At 45.3% G+C, this 22411-nt stretch overlaps 1 pseudogene; it reads right to left on the bottom strand.

Moving 5' to 3' along the window:
* The window catches only part of LOC119350667, a 24974-nt pseudogene extending 14264 nt beyond the window's left edge, over positions 1-10710 (bottom strand).
* Positions 10711-22411: the final 11701 nt, after the last annotated feature.

Below are 22411 nucleotides of genomic sequence, written 5' to 3'. Positions count from 1 at the left end.
AGCGGAAGTGAGATAATCTAATGGGCAGGGTCCGACCAACCCAAATTTGGACCGGTGCTTACTGCTGCCCTTCAAAAAATTATGACGTGCACTTCAGAATCATTTTGAAGGCTGCAAATATGATAACTCTGCTACAATTGGTCTAAAGGCTTCTCTTTTTTATAGCACTCTACTGCCAACTCTGACTATCCCCACATGAAGTAGTCTTATGCGTTGTTACTCTTTCGTCCATTCGGGTTTATTTAGCCGCTCTCGCATTTGCTACTCTTTTTTGCGGTTCTCAAATTTGCGACTAATTTTGACCAAAATTCTAACTAATGAAACATGACCTATATGCCATTGGTGTCATATTAAAAGGAGTTTCATATAATATACTTGTAATGTCATATAACTTATAAATTATTAGTTAAATTTTAGACCAAATTAACCTAAAAATTTGAAATGTGCCTTATAAACCAAGACAAAAGAAGTATACTTGCTTAAATTTGTTTTGAAGGATGAAATTTGGGAGCTTACAAAAAGAGAAAGGATTTAATTTGGTACCTTCAACGGTCTAAATATTCTGTAACTAAAATATATATATGAAAAATAACATGATCCAGAATTACTTACAACACCACGAGAGAAGGTAGCTCTGAAAGGACACGGGGAATTGACCCTGTCAATTCATTATGTGACAGATCCCTGAAATTAGTGACATGCACACGAAATGTGTGAAATTTCCTCACTATTTTAACTATGAAAATAAATGGATTAGAATTCAGACTCACAAATACTGGATTGCTTTGAGATTAGCAAAATAAGTTGGTATCTCCCCGCTCAAGCCGCTGAATGACATATTTCTGTACAAATATATCGGGAATCAAACAGAATGATTGTCTTCACTTATTGTTTCTAAGAAAATATTTGTCATGGCTAGAACGAAACTAAATTCAAGCTTACACATTTGTAATTCGTGGAGGACTTGAAATGGGATAGCTGCAGTTCAACCCATCCCATGCAAAAGTCCTTGGAGTGCAGGGGTCACCCTCCCAATTCTTCTTCACCTGATATATCTTCTTGATTGCGGTGATGGCGGCAGCTGTTTTTTCATTTTGCAATAAAACAACACAAAGAAGCACAATTAATCAGATTGTTTCCATTTAGGGATGCAAGCGGCAGCCCGCTTCTTCCAGCGAGACTCGACAATAAGTTTAAATCTTGCTCATCATTTGTCTAAAATTAACACTACATTTGTACTATATTATTGCCAGCTAGCCTACCCCGCTTGCATGCATATGTATGTTCATCTATATCGACATAGTCATACTTTTTTTACCTGACATAATCATAGTTATAAAGCGATAACCCATCATCTCGCGCATGAGCAGGGCTCAAAGTACTGACGATAATTTTAGATATCTATCACTGTAAATAGAAGTGTCATCTTTTTTGTGTGTGGGGTAATAGAAGTATCATCTATTCATCTCTCTGGTATCTTACTGCACCCCAGGTGAAGTAACTTAAGCCCACTAGCAAGCCCAATTATGGGTTATACAATTGTAGTGAGTGCACGGCCCTCTTGAACATTGGTAACCTCGGTTCTGATCATAGGTGCATTTGTCCGCAGTTTCTAGCTTCCCATTCATAGATATCATGAAGGCAGATCCTGTATGGTGCATAGGTCACTTGATAGCGACCTAGCGTGTACCTGTGATTGCTATGCAATGATAGCGGGCGGCCCAAGTACAGTATTCGGGTGACACCCCTTTCCGGTTTCGGGAAGGTTACATACCGTTCTTTTTCTCCCTGTTTTTTCTTCTTCCTTTTTTCATGTTTTTAATTTTCCTTTTTTCTTTTGTTTTCACTTTTTTCAATGTTCTTTTTTATATTATTTTAATTGTTTACTTTTCATTTATTTTTATTTTTCCATCCACTTTTCCCTCTTTTTCATTTTCCAAACATCTTTTAAAATAGATTAAAAAATTTAAGATCATGATTTTTTTCCAAATTAGTCAATAATTTTTTAAACCGTGAATATTTTAAATTCCTTGAAATTTTGAAAAAAATCGTATTTGTAAATATTATTTACAAATTCCTAAAAAATAGAATTGAGTAACATTTCTTGAAAGTTGGAATTTTTTTTCTAAAAATCATGACCTTTTTTGTTTTGACGAACATTTTTTAATGCATAAACATATTTCGAATTCATGAACATTTTTTAAATCAGTAAACATGTTTTGAATCAGTGAACCTTTTAAAATTCACAAAGATTTTTAAAAAAGTCATGAACATTTTATGAATTTGCGACCATTTTTCAAATGCACAAACATTTTATTAATACATGAATTTTTTTCAAATCCTTGAACATTTTATGATTTCCTGATCATTTGCTTCAAAATCATGAACATTCTTAAAATATACAAACATTTTTTGAATCCATGACATATAATGATTTCCTGAATATTTTGATATCATGAACATTTTATTCACAACTTTTCAAAATTTGGAACTTTTTTGGAATCCCGAATTAGTTTAAAGAAGGAAAAAATAAAAAAAGAAGAGAAAAAGAAAAACGAAACGGAGAAAACAAGGGGCATCCCCACCAGTTACATGGGCCGCCCAAGAACGCGTGCCCCGGGGGTAGTCGGTGTGCGTTTATGCCGCTATCCAGCCCGTAGGTCGCTGAATAGGTGCTCCCATCATGATAACCCCTAAAAAATCATGAAAGATACTACTCGAACCAGATGCATTTTCCAGGATATAAATATGTATCTGACCTGAAGTTTTACAGGATGTAAATACATGCATATCATGTGAATGTTATCAAACTATTTGGATTTCCTCATGACATTTTGAATTGTGAACTTGATGCCTAGGGAATATTTATCTTTCGTACTAACAATTTTTTTTCAAGAGTACATAGCTTTATAGAAGAGAGAATTGCAAATACAAGGCAACTACAACTCGCGTCAAACATCGAGCGTAGCAAGAACTCCACTCCACCGACAACTAAGCAAGTACAACGCAAAAGTGCATGTCCAAAACAAAAAAAAACCTTGCCGCGTCTCGACCGATGCCGGCCACCATTGAAGAAATAGCAACTCTCACCGAGTTTCCCTTGTCGACGCACCATCCACCCTCTATGGCTAAAGAAGGTGACAAGTGAATAGCGGGACTCGACCAGACCCGAAAAAGCCACCGTCTTGGGATCACTAGTGACGGTCGTACATTGCACCGCGGTAGATCGAATATGGACAAAGGCGAACACCAGAGGAGTGCAAGGAAGGACCTCCAAACTGTGTCTCAAGGTACGATGCTCCCAACAGAGGGACGACGTCGAGGATGCCGCCATCATGCCGATCCTGCAAATCAAGGCTTTCGCCCGGAGACAACTACCAACGCCAAGCGAGGGAGGGAGATGGTTGCACGCCTTGAAGACGCCTCCAAGAAGGGGAAAGACGCCCGTGGGTGTCCTCGCCACCAGGTCGACAAAAACCAGGCAGGAGTTTCGTCTGTATCGCCGCATATCTGCACACCTCCAAGGATTGGGGCAGCAGCGTCCTTGTAGCCTCACACCGCCGCCACCGCAGCACCCCGCCGTCGAAGGCGCACATCCATGGTCCACCGAGATCATGCACAACAACGAGAAACGCGGCCCAAATCTCCACCATCAACCCTGACCAGCAGCCTCCCATCACCTTGGGCAAGGATCAGGCACGCCGCGGTGGTCGTCACCCGCTCCAGGGGACATCCATGCAACGGCCCCATCCCCTAGGCTCGGCTCAAACCCGAGCAGGTCACAGATCTGACCCACCCCTCCGCACTCCACCCCGACGGCAGAACCACCAGGAAGACACCACCGCACTCCCCAAACGTAGAGGAAGCCGACCGCCCGCTGCTCGGAAGGAGCTCCTTCCTGGCAGAGCCTCCACAGCGCCGCCGCAACTACAGTCAGGCCGAACTCACGCCGTCGCCTCCAGGTCGCGCTGCCGCGCCACCCAGCTCCACCGCCGCTGCTGCCTCACCACCAGAGCTCGCTGCTCCACCACGAGCCACGTCGTGCACCGGCGAAGCCCGCCGCTGCTTCGCGCTGCCGGGCATCCATCACCAGCCCCTCCCCTAGGACGGCCCGCCTCCGCGCGAAGGGAGCCAGTCAGGGAGAGCCTCCACCATCCGCCGCCTTCGACGGCCGGGCGTGGTCGCCACCGCCGGCAGCAGCAGCGGCCGGAGCAGGGGATCTGGCTGCCTCTTCGGCTAGGGTGTGGGGGCCCTCCGGAGCCGCTCGCGCGAGCAACCCGGGAGGGGAGGGGAAAGTCAACTTTTTGGGCCCGTACTGACAGTTTTCATCACCACAAGATTTACTTTTTTGCAGGGATAAAAGAGGGGGAATTTGATTATTTGCCACCCCTTACTTGAGACTTTGCTATTTTGCCACTAGTTACTTTGTATTTAACCTGATGACACTTTTTATCTGGGTGTTTGATATTTTACCCTCTCTCAGATGGGTCCCACGAAAAAGGACGAATCTACCCTTACTCTCGATTGACCAGGAACAAGGAGTTGCGCTTGTTCTCATCCCCTTCCTCCGTCTCTCGCACGCAGGGTCAAAGGCAACGACGGTAGCGGCCCTGGTGGTGCTCGACGGCGGTGGCCCTGGTGAGTCTCTCTCTCTCCCGCTCCCTCCCTCTTTCCCACTCCCTCCCTCTCTTCTCTCTTGCTCATCTCCTCGGCGGCGCCCTAGGGTTAGGGTGACCAGCAAGGGGAGCGGCGGCGGAGGCCGGTCGGAGCCTCGCCGCGACTTGCCGGCTTGCGGGGCCCCGCAGAGCCCCCGGCTTCGCGCGCGTCGACGGCCTACGCTGTACCTGTGTGCTGCTGCTGTGTGCGCGGGGGCTGAAGGAGGGGGCTCATGGAGTTTGAACGGGGGAAGGAGGGGGCGCAGGGAGCAGTGGGGCAGCGTGAGGCAACATGAGGAGCATGAGAGGGCAAAGGCCACAGAGCAGCAAAGGGGAGCATCAGGTACAGCGGCGGCGGGGGAGCAGCGCGTACAGCAGCGGCGGCTGTGATTTTGGATGGGAATGGCCAAGGATGCGCTCTGTTTGGGTCCAAGGGTACAATGGTCCTCTATTTTGTCTACTTACTTTGTCTATTATTTCCATAGATTGTTTTTTGTTGAAAAGTGGCAAAAGATCAAAGTACAAAGTAATAAGTGTCACCAGATCAATTACAATCTAACTAGTGGCAAATTGTCAAAGTCCAAAGTAAAAGGTGGCAAATAATCAAATCCCCCATAAAAGAGCATGAGATGAATATGCTGGTTTCCAGTTATTACCGTCTTGAGGGAAGGTGCCGACGTTAGCCGTGGAGATGACTGAGAAAAGCTCGGCAGCGTTGATGATCGGCGGCAGCGTCGAGTTTGGCAGCACGGCTAGTATGGTGAAGTTGTACCGGGGAGCGAACTCGATGGGTTCGCTGGTGTAAACGGTGCCGGACAGGAGGTACTGCGGCTTGTATGGCTGGAGGATATTGTAGGCAAAGTTGTTCATGTAGATGCTAAACATGCGCGTTTCATTGCTTTTCAGGACCTCCAGCTCCGCGAAATACAAGACAAACGTGTGCCTACGAGGGGTACGTGTAAACGTCAGTATGGCATGGCCATGGCAGTGAAGTTTTGGTAGTAGTACAAGCGATGCATGCGTACCGTGGCTTGGAGTAAACGTGGTTCGTCCTGACAGTATAAGAGAACTCGATGAACTCGATGTCGGCGGTGACGTTGAGACTGAGTGGGGTGATGGCTGTCTGCATCACGGCGGACGGCGCATGGAAACGTTCGGCTGTGCTCTCCTCCTGCCGGACGTTCTTGATTGTTGAGACCGGCCACCAGGAGGCCTTCCATGTGGACCATAAACGGTCGTACGGGTCGTCCGGGTATCTGGCCATTTCAACAAACACACCTGTCAGTTGTCAGTTTTGAACTAGAGACTAGATGAGAATAGTACATATAATTCCAGAGGAAGTAATATTTTCACACATACTCGCTCTACTAGTGTAAAAAACGCTTTTATATTATGGAACGAAATACTTTACATATGGTATTATATTTACTGTCGCATACATCTGTATGTTAGAGCATCTCTGACCGATCCCTTCAAATTTAACTTCTTATTTGCTTTTCTCCCCTAATCCTAGGCGGCTATGGCAAACTCTTCCCTTCAAATTTCATCAACGAGGTGTGATCATGACAAAGAACAACCTTACTCGGCGACCTGAGACAATTTTTTTGATAAAGGGTGTTTTTTACTGACTCAAAATATAACATCGAGGGATATAATTATAGTGAGTACACACCCGGCCTCTGCATAATTGGGATGCACACAACCTACACTAACACACACATATGAAAAATCACGTCGGCAAATAACAAAGTCATCAAGACCAAAGCTATGCCCAAGCAAAAGAAAAAAGAAAATAAAAACCCCAAAAGCGATAAAAACAATGATTAACATCATACAACAATGACATCGGCGTCAAACCATCTCTTGACAACACAAGGACTACAAAGAAAATTCTTCAAAAGCGACGCCTCCAGGAACAGAACGACGTGCAAGCGCCGCCGTCGCCCGACCAAACCATCGAAGGTTAGATCGTGGGTTTTCATCCTGAAGATCAAATCCGAGTAAACTCCGAACAATGCCTTCATCAAGGTAATGACGTAGAGAACGCCACCATTGTCAAGTATAACCAAATGGTCAGACTTAGGGTTTTCACCTCGAAGCTTGAGACTAGGTACCCAAAAAGTACCGTCCAATCGAAGTCATCATATGTTGTCTCCTCCACTTACCTCGATCCCAGCAGGGCAATACGCGTACCGTCCTGGCGATAGGCTAATGAGCCATGGCGAGGGTCGCTAGACACAACATGGCAAAGTCTTTGCGGGGAGACAGGAGACCGGCACCGCCAAAATCCAAGTTCGTGATGATCCGAAGGCCCGCCGTGCTCGCAAGCGGCAACAGATGGCTGATTTATATAAGACGACATCACCACGCATTGACACTATCTCCTCCATCCTCGACGCAGTCCGTGAATAGGAAATCGCTGTTGTCGTTGGATCGGAAGTTTAAAACTCCTCAGATGACGCCATCCGGCCACTGCCACAACCAATAAGGTCTAGGGCAGTGCAAACCAGCATCATACTAGCCAGATCCATGGCGCCACCGGCCTTTTGCCGTAGTGGACGACCACCACGGCCACCACCTTCCAACGCACAGTGTGGGCGACAGACACGACATCTGTCGCTTGGCCTACGCCGTAGCACGTTGCGCCCTTGCGCCAAAGAGGCACCAAGCATCAGCGATCTAGCATGAGAGTGCTCTACAGGTCGGGTCATGGACCTCATGCCCGCATGCACCCCTGCCAGTTGATGCTTCTGACCGCCAGGGAAGGGAAAGAAGACGTGCACCCGTTGCTGCGAGGCCGCTGCCCAACCAAAATCCCTCGCTGTAGCTGCAAGTTCCACCTCGTGAGGGACTGGCGCGTGCCGGCGCCCTCGGGCCGGAGCATGGCGTGCGGCCAGACGTCACGGCAGGGGGTGGCAGCGCTCCGGCGATCCCATACCTCCATGGCAGGCAGCTTCAAGATCTGGGGCGTCACGGTCGCCAGGGACGGCACGGCATGACCAGATTGGCGGCGGCACGGCCGGATCTGGGCCCAGGCATGGGCTTGGTCTCCAGGTCATGGTCGGTGCGATGGCGAGTGCGACACGTCAGCAGCTGGACGGATTTGCGGAATTCCATCATTGTCTGGTCCTTGACAACACGGGCAACTCCGAGGAAAACTCTAGATCTCCTTAGGATCGAGCGATGCCGGTGCTTTTGCGTCGTAGTCCCTCTTCAGGGCATCGTTTTGTAGTTTGCTACGGTTGAAGGGACCAGCGAGGCCGGCGGCACACGCCCGGTGGTGCAACTGCCGATGAAAATCGTGCGGACTACGGTCATGGTGGACGATGGCGGCGTCTTTGATGTCGTTTCCTTGTCAAGGCATCGTCGTTGCAGTTTGCGTCATCAGGCTCGGGATGCTTCGGGGGAAACTCTAGATCCGGGTCTCCCAGATTGGACGATGATGGCGTTCTTAGTATCGCTTTCGCTTATGGGGGCATCGTTTTGGAGCAAGTGATGGCTGTAGGTGACAATAGTTGGAGCGGTGTTACATCTATTGCAAGGTTGATGGCGGATCACGGCGGCATGGCATCTGTTTCGGCGATCGGCGCGTGTGGAGGGACACGTGCAGGATGGTGGTGTTGTGTGACGCCATGGTGGCGTCGACGGCAGGCCTGGCAAGGTTGATGCGTCAGTAGCTGCTCTGGAGATGGATCAGTGGTTGACGGTGGGCGGCGGCCTCAGAGAGTGCACCGGATCGATGTGTGACCCAGTTCCAGCATTGTGGCTTGGTTGGGGCATCAGGCTTTAAATGTTAGAATTTGATGTGATGTCTGTTTGGTATTAGGCCCGGACATTTGGCACCCCTTCATCAAAGGAATAGAAGTAACGACAAATGTGTTGCCGAGATGGTGGCTTCCGGTATACTGATGTATTACTTTGTGAAGTCTTAATCAATAAAATGGCTGCATGCATCGTCCAGATGCAGAGGTCGAAGGTATATCCTCCTTTTCAAAAAAATGAATCAGTTTATCGAAAAAAGATACACACCGCCGCATAAACATCGGACGTGCCGAGCTTCGCACGCAAGAGGCGCACAATTACGTTCGCGCGTTCACAGGCACCCGGAAAAATAATGGGTCCCGATAACTGCCACACGTGTGGCGTGGGCAGGAACCCGCCCGCACGCCTCGTGTGGCATGGACAGGAACCTGCCCGCACGACCGCGTCTGGGCGCGCGCAGCCACAGCCCGCACGTCCGGTGCAGCACGATCGCCCCGCACGAGCACGTCCGGGCGAGCAAGGACGCGGCCCGCACGACCCGTCTCGACCGTCGCCCCTCCCCGCCTGCGAGCCACACGCCCCGCGTGTCAGTAACCACGCGTCCCGCCGCGATTGCCATGGTCCGGACCCTCTTCAGTTGCCATGTTGCTGAATTGCAGTTGCCATGTTGCTAAACTACAGTTGCCATGTCGGACAACTACAGTTGCCATGGTTGCTCAACTACAGTTGCCATCTTAGGTCAAGTGTCGGATGCCATTTTTGGGCAACTGCAGCTGTTGCCATGTCGGACAACTACAGTTATCATGATTTGGAAAAACTTTAAGAGTTGCCACCTACTAACACTGAACAGTTGTCATGTAGCACTAAAAAACATGGCAAAAAGCATGTTGCGGGTAAAAAGAGAGTTGCCATCTGCTTACAAGCACGCTAGGGCAGTTGTTATGTATCCTGCAAAACACATGGCAACTGATGGCTTTTGGTGTGTGGGAGAGGAGACGGGCATGTGGGTGACGGTGGTATCTTTAGGAGTTGCCACCTACTAACACTATACAGTTGCCATGTAACGCTACAAAACAGACGTGGCAACAATAACATGTTCGGGTAAAAAGAGAGTTGTCATATGCTTACAATCACAAATAGGGCAGTTGCCATGTACCCTTCAAAAACATGGCAAATGACAGCTTGGGTGTGGGAGAGTAGGAGAATGACAGTCGTGAGAGATGGGGAACAGGAGTGGTGCATGGCGTGCGGGCGCGATAGCAGTTCCATCGCACGCCCCGACTGACGAACGTTGGCCGCGGAGAGAAAACAGGCGTGTGGACGAACTCCCCCACATGTCACACACACGAGTTGTCCTACGTGGCACATAAAATCAGCCTTTTTATGCCAAGATTCGTGCAAAAGGCGCTGGACGGTGATGGAGGCGTGTGGGCGAGTTGGCTAACGCTCACATGTGTGGGCGTTAACATTTCCGAAAATAATACAGTTCAAAAGAAAAAGTGTCGGATGATATGTTCTCTCACCTGATGGGAGCGGTTATCGCACTACCAAAGTTGTGCCTGTGGAACAGGACCAGTGCCTGACTGGCGTTGGCCTGGGGATAGAGCGTGTCCTTGAGAGGCCTGAGTTCGAGCCAGGAGATGAATGGCGTCCCCAAGCCAATGTCTACCAGGCAAACCTGCACCGACTCGTCAGGGAGAACGGCGATGACCTCCGAGAAATATGCCGACGCCGAGTCAGCCGTGGAGATGTTCAACGTCTCCCAGAAGTTGACACCGAGGTACAAGTCAAAAATGGGGAATTTGTTGAGCCCGTCTTAGTTGCCGTACATGAACACGGCCCTGATCAAGTACTTGGACCCCGGCACGACGGAGGGTAGCGTGTAGCAGCTCCTCCCCGCGCCGGGGAAGCTCCGGACGTTGAGCGCCTGAGGATAGCGCTTGTTGAAGGCCGGGTCGATGTACTCGGCCGAGACGTTGTGGTTGGAGCCGCCCTCGGTGAAGCCGGCGTCCGAGGTGTACCGTAGCTTGGTGACCTCGTCGACGTAGCTGCTCGTCTGCTCTGGTAGCCCGCAGTCTATGCTGATGAATCCTGCACGAATGATCCATGCATATATGGGTTTGAGTTTGACGAAGCAACAATCAGAGATGACAGGTATGCCGGCGAGTTATTAACAGTTGAAATTTGTTAGGCTCTCACCCCTGCTGTCAGGCGCGCTCTGGCAACGAACTTGAAGAACCCCGGAAGCCGCCACGAGGCCAAGAATGAGCAACCACGTCCGGGACGCCATTTCCCCGCGTTGGTCGGAAAATGTCATGACCAACTAGTACACAATACACATTGTACTAAGATCTCACGTTCTAAAGTACCATCACTTATGTGTATATATAGGAAGTCTTAATAACCTAACAAAAATAAGACAAATTGACTTTTGCGTATTCACCACTCAACAGGTTTTTCGTTACATGTCAGATTTCGGACTTACGTTTGTAAGAGCATGTACAATGATGGCATATGAATATTGATGCCCCATGCCAAAAAGTAGTTTGAGACATCTATATTAATTTTTTTTTCTCGCCAATGCAAGCTACCATTAGTGGGTCCCCGCAAAAAAAGCTACCATTAGTGGGCCTCATCAAAGAATAGAAAATAAAGACTCCCACTACTGTTGTAGGGTGAAACCCTGGAGGGGATCTTTTCACACTTGGAGGGGAAAAAGGAGGAAGAACAATCAAGAACACAAGGCACAAAACACTCAGACAAACCCAAATATCACATCCACTAGAGTAGCATACTTGAGATTCACAAGATTTTTTTTGAAGGTTAAAAAGTATTGAGATTCACAAGATTACATGAACAATTCAAGGAAAATAGCGCTAGGTAAGTTCTTCCCACTAGGTGAGGTCTTGAGGATGACCTTCTCCAAGAGGAGGCCTTGACAATCCAAAGGATTCTTCCCTAGGTGGGGGCTTGATCTCCAAAGAGGAGGGGATAGAAGGAGCAAAGCTCACAATGTTTTATCTAATACTTTGCTAACCTTCCAAATGAGCTAGGAGATGAGTATATAAAGGCTAGGGACGCAACAAGAGGGAGAGAGGGGTACAAGGGCCAAAAGGCCAAAAGCACACGGGCTGTTCCAGGGGAGTCCGGGCACCCGGGGTCAAACCGGCCGGGCACCCAGACCGGTCAGGGGCGCTGGCTGATGGAGGTTCGGGCACCCGGGCAGCCACAGGTGGTTGGACAGGGCAGGCCGGGCACCCGGGGTTGATGGCCCGGGCACCCGGGATGGAGCTGGGCGCGGCCTAGGTGGCAGGCCGGGCACCCGAGGCCAGTTGGCCAGGCACCCGGGGCGGGCTGGGCAAGGCCCAGGTGGGGGCCGGGCACCCGGGGCCGGCTGGGGCGCAGCCCAGGCAGAGGCCGGGCACCCGGGGCCGAGATGGCCGGGCATCCGGGGTGTCCAGGGGGTTCGGGCCTCCCCATGTCCTTGAGTCCGGGCACCCCGGGTCCTTCCGTCCGGGCACCCGGGGTGTCCAGGAGCGTCTCCTCTTCATTCTTCTTGTTCTCCTCTCCTCTCCTTTGCTTCGTGAATGCTCGAGTCTCCATCTTGTCCTTCTCATGATCGTCTTCTTGGTGCCTAAGAATGCATAGCAAGTCTCTTTGAGGTAGAATCCAATTCTCATGTGAAACCGAACGAAACTCGAAGAGGAGAGAGTCAACCTTGTTCTCGATGGCGCGTGCACGTGCTCTTGTCATTGGTCCTCTTGGTGCTTGCGGTAGTGATGGAGTGTCGGTGCGGGTAGTCGAGGGATGCTCGGCATCATCTCCCCCCCGGGAGAGATCCATCCACGGATTGTGCTCTTCATCACCATGGTACTTGGCCAAGTCTTTGACGTTGAAGATGTCGCTCACGTTGTACTTGTCACGTGGGATGTCAACCTTGTAGGCGTTGTCGTTGTAGCGTGCGAGCACCTTGAATGGTCCGTCCGCTCTCAGGAGTAGCTTGGACTTGTGTTTCTTGGGGAAGCGGTCCTTGCTGAGATGTATCCATACTTGATCACCCGGTTGGAACACCATCGGAGACTTGTTGATGTTGAGCTTGACGGTGAGTCGTTGTACTTGGCGCTTGATTGTGGACCGTGTTTCTTCATGCATCTTCTTGAGGTAGGCAGCTCTTGCACTTGCGTCCATGTTTGCTCGTTCTTGAGAGGTAGAGGAAGGATGTCCAATGGCGACAAAGGGTTGAAACCGTAGACGACCTCGAAGGGGGACTTGCCGGTGGTAGAGTGTCTTGCGTGGTTGTAGGCATACTCAGCGATGGGTAGGCACTCCTCCCACTCCTTGATGTTCTTCTTGATCAACACGCGTAGGAGAGTTGCATGCGTCTAGTTGGTGACTTCCATTTGGCCATCGGTTTGAGGATGATACGCCGTGGAGAAGAGTAGCTTGATTTCGAGCTTGGCGCATAGCGTCTTCCAAAAGTAGCTTTAGAACTTGACGTCTCAATCTGACACAATTGTCTTTGGCACACCATGCAACCGCAAGATTTCCCTACAAAAGAGATTGGCAACATGTGAAGCATCGTCTATCTTATTGCATGGGATAAAATGAGCCATTTTAGAGAATCGGTCCACAACAACAAAAACAGAGTCCTTGCCATTTTGAGTCCTAGGTAACCCAAGCACAAAATCCATGCTAATTTCTTCCCAAGGTTGATGTGGAATAGGTAAAGGCATATGTAAACCATGGGATTGAGATTGCGACTTAGCTTTGCAACATGTAGAGAACCGGTTGGTGAAGCGGGCGACATCGCAAAACATCTTGGGACAATAATAGTTCTTGGAAAGCGTGGCCAAAGTCTTGTCGCGCCCAAAGTGTCCCATGAGTCCACCTCCGTGAGCCTCTTGCAAAAGTAACAAACGAAGAGAAGACTCGGGAATGCATAGTTTGTTATGTTGGGGAACGTAGTGATGACCCACAAGTATAGGGGATCTATCGTAGTCCTTTCAATAAGTAAGAGTGTCGAACCCAACGAGGAGTAGAAGGAAATGACAAGCGGTTTTCAGTAAGGTTTTCTCTGCAAGCACTGAAATTGTAGGTAACAGATAGTTTTGTGATAAGATAAATTGTAACAAGTAACAAGCAATGAAAGTAAATAAAGTGCAGCAAGGTGGCCCAATCATTTTTGTAGCAAAGGACAAGCCTGTACAATTTCTTATAATGAGGAAAGCGCTCCTTAGGACACATGGGAATTATCGTCAAGCTAGTTTTCATCACGCTCATATGATTCGCGTTCGGTACTTTGATAATTTGATATGTGGGTGGACCGGTGCTTGGGTACTGCCCTTACTTGGACAAGCATCCCACTTATGATTAACCCCTATTGCAAGCATCCGCAACTACAAAAGAAGTATTAAGGTAAACCTAACCACAACATTAGACATATGGATCCAAATCAGCCTCTTACGAAGCAACGCATAAACTAGGGTTTAAGCTTCTGTCACTCTAGCAACCCATCATCTACTTATTACTTCCCAATGCCTTCTTCTAGGCCCAAATAATGGTTAAGTGTCATGTAGTCGACATTCACATAACACCACTAGAGGAAAGACAACATACATCTCATGAAAATATCGAACGAATACCAAATTCACATGACTACTAATAGCAAGACTTCACCCATGTCCTCAGGAACAAACGTAACTACTCACAAAGCATATTCATGTTCATAATCAGAGGAGTAATAATATGCATTAAGGATCTGAACATATGATCTTCCACCAAGTAAACCAATTAGCATCAACTACAAGGAGTAATCAACACTACTAGCAACCCACATGTACCAATTTGTGGCTTTGATACAAGATTGGATACAAGAGATGAACTAGGGTTTTGAGAGGAGATGGTGCTGGTGAAGATGTTGATGGAGATTGACCCCCTCCCGATGAGAGGATCGTTGGTGATGACGATGGTGATGATTTCCCCCTCCCGGAGGGAAGTTTCCCCGGCAGAACAGCTCTCCCGGAGCCCTATATTGGTTCCGCCAAGGTTCCGCCTCGTGGCGGCGGAGTTTCGTCCCGTAAGCTTGCCTTTGATTTTTTCCAGGGTAAAAGCCTTCTTATAGCAGAAGATGGGCACCGGAGGGCCACCAGGGGGCCCAGGAGACAGGGGGCACGCCCAGTAGGGGTGGGCGCGCCCCCACCCTCCTGGCCAGGGTGTGGGCCCCCTCTGGTGTTTTCTTCGCTCAATAATTCTTATTAATTCCAAAACTGACTTCCGTGGAGTTTTAGGATTTTTGGAGCTGTGCAGAATAGGTTTCCAATATTTGCTCCTTTTCCAGCCAGAATTCCAGCTGCCGGCATTCCCCCTCTTCATGGTAAACCTTGTAAAATAAGAGAGAATATCCATAAGTATTGAGATATAATGTGTAATAACATCCCATAATGCAATAAATATTGATATAAAAGCATGATGCAAAATGGACGTATCAACTCCCCCAAGCTTAGACCTCGGTTGTCCTCAAGCGGAAGCCGAAATCGAAAAATATGTCCACATGTTTAGAGACAGAGGTGTCGATAAAAATAAAATACGGACATGAGGGCATCATGATCATTCTTATAACAGCAACATATATAGATCTTGTCATATGATTTCTTATGCTCAAGTAACGATCAATTCACAATGTCAAGTATGGTTCAGGAACTTCATTGGGAACTAACAAACTATAATCTCAGTCATTGAAGCAATTGCAATTTATCATAACATCAGAAAGAGTCAAGAATAGAGCTTTTCAGCAAGTCCACATACTCAACTATCATGTAGTCTTCTACAATTGCTAACACTCACGCAATACTTGTGATTATGGAGTTTCAACCGGACACTGAGAAATATAGGGGCTTATTGTGTTGCCTCCCAACGTATTCACCTTTGGGTGATGTCAACAATAGTAATTCATGCTAACTTATATCCAATTGGATATATATATCAAGAGCTCTCAAACATGAGGAGCTTGCCAAAGGATAAAATGAAAAAGGGAAAGGTGAAGATCACCTTGACTCAAGCATAAAGTAAAAACATAAAGTAAAAGATAGGCCCTTCGCAGAGGGAAGCAGAGGTTGTCATGTGCTTTTAGGGTTGGATGCACAAAATCTTAATGCAAAAGAATGTCACTTTATATTGCCACCTGTATATGGACCTTTATTATGCAGTCCGTCGATTTTATTGCTTCCATAACAAGATCGTATAAAGCTTATTTTCTCTGCACTAATAAGTCATACATATTTAGAGAGCAATTTTTATTGCTTGCAACATGACAACTTACTTGAAGGATCTTACTCAATCCATAGGTAGGTATGGTGGACTCTCATGGCAAAACTGGGTTTAAGGATATTTGGAAGCACAAGTAGTATCTCTACTTGGTGCAAGGAATTTGGCTAGCATGAGGGGGAAAGGCAAGCTCAACATGTTGGGAAGATCAATGACAATATACTTTAACTGAGATGTGAGAAAACATAAACCATTATGTTGTCTTCCTTGTCCAACATCAACTCTTTTAGCATGTCATACTTAGTGAGTGCTCACAATCATAAAAGATGTCCAAGATAGTATATTTGTATGTGAAAACCTCTCTTTCCTTATTACTTCCTATTAATTGCAATGATGACCAAAACTACGTTTGTCAACTCTCAACAACTTTTATGCCTCATACTTTTTATGTGTGAAGTCATTACTATCCATAAGATCAATATGAACTCTTTTATTCTTTTTATTCTTTCTACTTTCTCAAGATCATGGCAAGATAGCAAAGCCCTTGACTCAACACTAATCTTTATTATAGATAGCTCACGGACTCGATTACATAAAGAGATCACAAAGCAAAACTCAAAAACTACTTGATACTAAAACTTCAATCTACTAGATCAAGATACTACTAAAAGGATCGAACTAAATAAAACGGTAAAGATAGGAGTGTGATGGTGATATGATACCGGTCCACCTCCCCTAAGCTTGATAGTTGCCAAGGGGAGTGCCCATACCCATGTGATTATCTCCTCGGAGGTGGTGAAGTAGGAGTTGTTGATGATGTAGGCTTCTTCCTCAATTTACGCTTGAGTATAGTATTTTGCTCCTTTAGGTCATCGATCTCCTGCTCAAGACTTAACATTCTTTTGCATAATTCCTGTTTATTTTCCTGCAAGAGACGAAAAGGGATAAACTCGATCTTTGGCTTCTTTGCTCTATCAGGGAGGCTTGACTTTTTAAACTCCACATGCATGTCCCCAGGTTGAGGTAATGGGGCTTTGTCTTTGTCTGAACTCGTCTCCTCCTTTCCCTTAGGCTCATAGTCTTCCTCTTCTTCAGTGGTCCAACCACCATGCTCCAAGTCCCCGTAGACCTTAGGGTCTGCAAGGTAATCAGCCACATAGCTCTCCCCTTCCAAATCCTGAGACGACATTTTGCTCTAAATCTATAATAGAAACAACTTGAAACGAAAACAGAGGATATTTGCATGATACAATGGTCAAAGCCTTCGGGAGATTATATAATGAATTTTTACCGACCAAAATACGTAACATGCAAGAAAACGGAGTCCAGGAGGCACACGAGGTGGCCACGAGACAGGGGGGCGTGCCCAGGAAGGGTGGGCGCGCCCTCCACCCTCGTGGAGGCCTCGTGTCCTTCCCGGACTACTTCTTTCTTTTCGAAATTCTTAAGTATTCCAAAACGGATAAAAATTACCATTAGAATTGTTTTGGAGTCGTTTTACTTACCGTACCACATACCTATTCCTATTCGGAGTCTGAAACATTCTGGAAAGTGTCCCTTATGTATTCCTCCGGGGTTACGGTCTCAACAATATTAGTTTCAACATTGATAGGATTACCTGAGATATAATGTTTAATTCTTTGACCGTTCACCACCCTCGGACTTGTGCCTTCGAAGTTGTTGATTTTTATGGCACCGGAACGATAGACCTCCTCGATAACGTAAGGACCTTCCCATTCAGAGAGAAGTTTTCCTGCAAAAAATCTTAAACGAGAGTTGAATAATAAAACATAATCTCCTATGTTAAACTCATGCTTTTGTATCCTTTTGTCATGCCAGCGTTTGACTTTTTCTTTGAATAGCTTGGCATTCTCATAGGCTTGGGTTCTCCATTCATCAAGTGAGCTAATATCAAATAACCTCTTCTCACCGGCAAGTTTGAAGTCATAGTTGAGCTCTTTAATAGCCCAATATGCTTTATGTTCAAGTTCTAGAGGTAAGTGACATGCTTTTCCATAAACCATCTTATACGAAGACATACCCATAGGATTTTTGTATGCAGTTCTATAGGCCCATAATGCATCATCAAGTTTTTTGGACCAATTCTTTCTAGATCTATTGACAGTATTTTGCAAAATTAATTTGAGCTCTCTATTGCTCAACTCTACTTGACCACTAGACCGCGGGTGATAAGGAGATGTGATTCTATGATTAACATCATACTTAGCAAGCATCTTACGGAAAGCACCATGAATAAAATGTGAACCACCATCAGTCATAAGATATCTAGGGACTCCAAACCTCGGAAAAATAACTTCTTTAAGCATTTTAATAGAAGTGTTATGATCAGTACTACTAGCTGGAATAGATTGTACCCACTTAGTAACATAATCAACATCAACTAAAATATGTGTATAACCATTAGAGGCAGGAAAAGGTCCCATATAATCAAAGCCCCAAACATCAAATGGTTCAATAACAAGAGAATAATTCATAGGCATTTCTTGACGTCTACTAATATTACCAATTCTTTGACATTCATCACAAGATAAGACAAACTTACGAGCATCTTTGAAGAGAGCAGGCCAATAAAAACCGGATTGCAATACCTTATGTGCAGTTCTATCTCCAGCGTGGTGTCCTCCATATGATTCAGAGTGACACTTACGTAGGATCTGTTCCTGTTCATGCTCAGGTACACAACGTCTAATAACACCATCTACTCCTTCTTTATAAAGGTGTGGGTCATCCCAGAAGTAATGTCTTAAATCACAAAAGAACTTTTTCTTTTGCTGGTATGTGAAACTAGGTGGTATAAATTTAGCAACAATGTAATCAGCATAATCAGCATACCAAGGAGTAGTACGAGAAGCATTAATGACCGCTAATTGTTAGTTAGGAAAGCTATCATCAATAGGCAGTGGGTCATCAAGAACATTCTCTAACCTAGACAAGTTGTCTGCAACGGGGTTCTTAGCTCCCTTTCTATCAATAATATGCAAATCAAATTCTTGGAGCAAGAGAACCCATCTAATAAGTCTAGGCTTAGCATCTTTCTTTTCCATAAGATACTTAATAGCAGCATGATCAGTGTGAATAGTAACTTTGGAATCAACAATATAAGGTCTAAACTTATCACATGCAAACACAACTGCTAAGAACTCTTTTTCAGTAGTAGCATAATTTCTCTGGCCAGTATCAAGAGTTTTACTAGCATACTGGATAACATTCAATTTCTTCTCAACTCTTTGCCCTAAAACAACACCTACAGCATAATCACTAGCATCACACATAATTTCAAAAGGTAAATTCCAATCAGGTGGCTGAACAATAGGTGCAGTGATCAAAGCTTTCTTAAGTATTTCAAATGCTTCTACACAATCATCATCAAAGACAAAAGGAATATCTTTTTGCAATAAATTAGTCAGAGGCCTAGAGATTTTAGAAAAGTCCTTAATGAACATCCTATAAAAACCGGCATGACCAAGGAAACTTCTTATACCTTTCATGTCCTTAGGACATGGTATCTTTTCAATAGCATCAAATTTAGCTTTATCAACTTCAATACCTCTCTCAGAAATCTTATGCCCCAAGACAATGCCTTCATTAACCATAAAGTGGCACTTTTCCCAATTCAGTACGAGACTAGTGTCTTCACATCTCCGCAAAACTCAATCAAGGTTGCTCAAGCAATCATCAATAGAGGATCCATAAACGGAGAAATCATCCATGAATACCTCACAAATCTTTTCACAAAAGTCAGAGAATATAGCCATCATGCATCTTTGAAAGGTAGCAGGTGCATTACATAAACCAAAAGGCATACATCTATAAGCAAAAGTACCAAAAGGGCAAGTAAATGTAGTTTTTGATTGATCCCCCGCTGACACAGGTATTTGAGAGAAACCAGAATAACCATCTAGAAAGCAGAAATGTGTGTGTTTGGATAGTCTTTCTAGCATTTGATCAATAAAAGGTAAAGGGTAATGATCTTTCTTAGTAGCTTTATTTAATTTACGGAAATCAATTACCATCCTATAACCTGTAATAATTCTTTGCGGGATCAGTTCATCTTTATCATTAGGAACGACAGTAATACCTCCCTTCTTAGGAACACAATGGACAGGGCTTACCCAATCACTATCAGCAACGGGATAAATTATACCTGCCTCAAGGAGCTTTAATATCTCCTTTCTTACCACTTCTTTCATCTTAGGATTCAATCGTCATTGAGGATCTCTAACTGGTTTGGCACCTTCCTCCAATTTAATTTTGTGTTGGCATAGCGTGGGACTAATGCCCTTAAGATCATCCAGAGTATATCCAATAGCAGCACGGTGCTTCTTCAGAGCAATAATCTTTCTTCTTCTTGCTCTGAAAGGTTAGCACTAATAATAACATGATATATTTTCTTTTCATCAAGATAAGCATAATTAAGATTATCAGGTAATGGTTTGAGTTCAAACACGGGATCACCCTTGGGTGGAGGGGGATCCCCTAGAATTTCAACGGGTAGGTTGTGCTTCAGAATAGGTTCCTGTTGATGGAGCACTTCATCTATTTCCCTTCTTTCATTCATAAACATATCATTTTCATGGTCTAGCAAATATTGTTCTAATGGATTAGTAGGAGGCACGACAATAGAAGCAAGACCAATAATCTCATCCTTACTAGGTGATTCTTTATCACGGGGTTGTCTACGAAACTTAGCAAAGTTAAACTCATGAGACATATCCCCTAAGCCAATTTCAACAATATCCTTTTTGCAATCAATCCTAGCATTAACAGTATTCAAGAAGGGTCTACCAAAAATAATGGGATAAAAATCATCTTGTGGGGAACTAAGAACAAGAAAATAAGCAGGATATTTAACCTTCCCGCACAAGACTTCAGCATCTCTAACAATCCCAATTGGTGAAATAGTATCTCTATTGGCAAGCTTGATAGTAACATCAATACCTTCCAATTCAGCAGGTGCAATATCATGCATAATTTCTTTATATAAGTCATAGGGTATTGCACTAGCACTAGCACCCATATCACATAAGCCATGATAACAATGATCTCCTATTTCAACAGAAACAACAGGCATGCCTACAACATGTCTATGTATCTTAGCATCTGGTCTAGCAATATTAGCAGCATGTTCACAGAAGTAAATAACATACCCATCTAAATTATCATCCAAGAGATCTTTAACCATAGCAATACTATGTTCAACTTTGATTTGCTCAGGAGGTGTATAAGTCCTAGTATTACTCTTACAAACAACAGTCGAAGTTTTAGCATGATCCTTTATCCTAACAGGAAAAGGAGGTTTCTCAACATAAGTAGTAGGAACAATAGGATCACTATAAGTGACAGTCTTTTCTTCAACTGTAATAGGTGCAACTACTTTTACTTCAATGGGAGGATTATATTTAAACCACTTCTCCTTAGGGAGATCAACGTGAGTAGCAAAAGATTCACAAAAAGCAGGTACTATCTCAGAGTCAAGTCCATACTTAGTGCTAAATCCACGAAAAGCATCGGTATCCATAAAAGATTTAACACAATCAAACTTAGGTGTTATACCTGACTCCTTACCATCGTCGGAACCCCAATCTTCAGAGTTGCATTTAATTCTCTCCCGTAAGTCCCATTTGAATTCAATATTCTTCATCATATAAGAACCAACACAGGAAGTATCGAGCATGTTGCGATCATTGGGAGAAAGCCGAGCATAATTTTTTTGAATAATCATTTCTCTGGAGAGCTCATGATTGGGGCATGAATATAACATTGACTTAAGCCTCCCCCAAGCTTGAGCCATGCTTTCTCCTTCGTGAGGCCAAAAATTATATATGTAATTACGATCACGATGAACAAGATGCATAGGATAGAACTTATGGTGAAATTCCAACTTCAATCGTTTATAATTCCAAGATCCCGTATCATCACATAGCCTATACCATGTCAATGCATATCCCTTCAAAGATAAAGGGAAGGCCTTCCTTTTGACAACATCATCGGGAATACATGCAAGCTTAAATAATCCACAAACTTCATCCACAAAGATAAGGTGTAAATCGGGATGCAATGTTCCATCTCCTGCAAAGGGATTAGCTAGCAGATTCTCTATCATACCCGAAGGAATCTCAAAGTAATTTTTTCAGTAGGTTCAGTAGGTTGAGGAGCAACTCTTTGCTCTTCTGGTCGGGGTGAAGATACCCCGAACAAGCCCCTCAAAGGATTAGTTTCCATAGTAACAAGTGACAGAAAATTTCAGCACACTATATAAATGTTTCCTTACCGAGTTCCACTCACCAAAGGCGCTTCACTCCCCGACAACGGCGCCAGAAAAGAGTCTTGATGACCCACAAGTATAGGGGATCTATCATAGTCCTTTCGATAAGTAAGAGTGTCGAACCCAACGAGGAGCAGAAGGAAATGACAAGCGGTTTTCAGTAAGGTTTTCTCTGCAAGCACTGAAATTGTAGGTAACAGATAGTTTTGTGATAAGATAAATTGTAACGAGTAACAAGCAATGAAAGTAAATAAAGTGCAGCAAGGTGGCCCAATCCTTTTTGTAGCAAAGGACAAGCCTGGACAATTTCTTATAATGAGGAAAGAGCTCCCGAGGACACATGGGAATTATCGTCAAGCTAGTTTTCATAACGCTCATATGATTCGCGTTCGATACTTTGATAATTTGATATGTGGGTGGACCGGTGCTTGGGTACTGCCCTTAC

The sequence above is a fragment of the Triticum dicoccoides genome, chromosome 1B (genome assembly GCF_002162155.2).
Source record: "Triticum dicoccoides isolate Atlit2015 ecotype Zavitan chromosome 1B, WEW_v2.0, whole genome shotgun sequence".
Classification (NCBI taxonomy): Eukaryota; Viridiplantae; Streptophyta; class Magnoliopsida; order Poales; family Poaceae; genus Triticum; species Triticum dicoccoides.
This window is presented reverse-complemented; position numbering and strand designations above follow the sequence as displayed.